Below are 1,552 nucleotides of genomic sequence, written 5' to 3' on the forward strand. Positions count from 1 at the left end.
TGTAGGATTTACAAATGTCTGTGAGTACAAGCAGCTACTATCTACAACGCGAACTACACAGTTTAATATGTACGATATGTTATTAACTGTAGCCTTTAGGGGCCTCCGGGGCCTCCGGGGCCTCCGGGGCCTCCGGGGCCCCTGAACTCTCAGCTCCACCAGTGTCACATCAACAGTGAGTCTTAATTCCCAACACATGACGGCCGGGTTCTCTGGCCGGGTTCTCTGGCCTCGTCTCACCTTACAAACTCCCAACAACGACAGCACGGAGGCATTCTGGAGAATTTCAAAGTAAAAGCTGAAGTTGGTTTCACTTTCAGCTGGAGGGAGATTTTTCCAGTAATGATGACTTTCTCTTCAGTTCTCAAGCAGCAGCACTTTCATGAGGGAACAAGTGAGTGTCTCCAGTCTCACTTTAATAAAAATATTTTACAGCTGCAACAATTAGTCCATAAATGTATTAGTTGATTGAAACTTTGCCTCATTAAAGTGTTTTTTTCTCACAGCTGGAAGAGTTCCCAAAACTCTTTCCTGTGAAGGACCAAAAATAAACGTTTACGTTACGTGAAATTACATTAAAATGGGAAATGTTTTACAGTAAATTAACATTTTGAATTAAAAAAAAAAAGATTTTAATGTGACGAACGTTGTGTGATTTATAGTTCTATTGTGATGCTTTGATCAATTTAACCCGTAAAGTGTCTTTGAGTACCTTGAAAAGCGCTATTTAAATGAGTTATTATAATAATTGAATGTATTAATGTCAGTTGCAGCCCTGCAAAGTACGTGTAGTTTATTTGACCTCGTCATTCAGCCTCCAGATAAAACCCTCGAGACGCTGTGACATCATCAGCTTGATCAGCGTCATGAAGAGAAAGGATGAGTCCTGTCCAACATTCATCATCACACGTCGTCTCGCTTCGAGCACAGAAACCGGTTTTAAAGAAGGAACCGACGACTCAGCATCTTCCCACACAGATCCAGCTGTCTCGTCCAGTTTCTCTTTGTTCTGTGATTCCTATCAGACTCCTGCTGATCCGGGAAGATTTAGAAACATTTAAACCTCAATCAGACCACATTCATCTGATTTACTTCTAGATAAATCAATTTAAATGCATAATTCATTCTAAAATGCCTCCTCGCAACTAAATGTGTTTATTAACGATTCATCTGGAAATTATTTTCTCTGTTTGGTTTAAAAAAAAAACATGAAGAAAAAAAAAATCAAGTCCAAAGTCCAAACCTCCAAATATTTAATTTATTATCATGTAAAACAAAGAAATGAAGCATTTTAAGATTTTAAAGGAGCAGAGTTTAATGTTTCTCAGTTAATTGGTCAGTTTGCTTCATAAATACGTCGTTTTCCTGTTAATGTTTGACCTGCTGGATGAAGTCAACACGACACACCTGCTTCTGGAGATAGATATATAGATAATAGATATATAGATAATAGATAGATAGATAGATAGATAGATAGATAGATAGATAGATAGATAGATAGATAGATAGATAGATAGATAGATAGATAGATAGATAGATAGATAGATAGATA

Source organism: Embiotoca jacksoni, unplaced genomic scaffold (genome assembly GCF_022577435.1).
Source record: "Embiotoca jacksoni isolate LCO1_2020_lvr unplaced genomic scaffold, fEmbJac1.0.p SCAF_111, whole genome shotgun sequence".
NCBI lineage: Eukaryota > Metazoa > Chordata > Actinopteri > Embiotocidae > Embiotoca > Embiotoca jacksoni.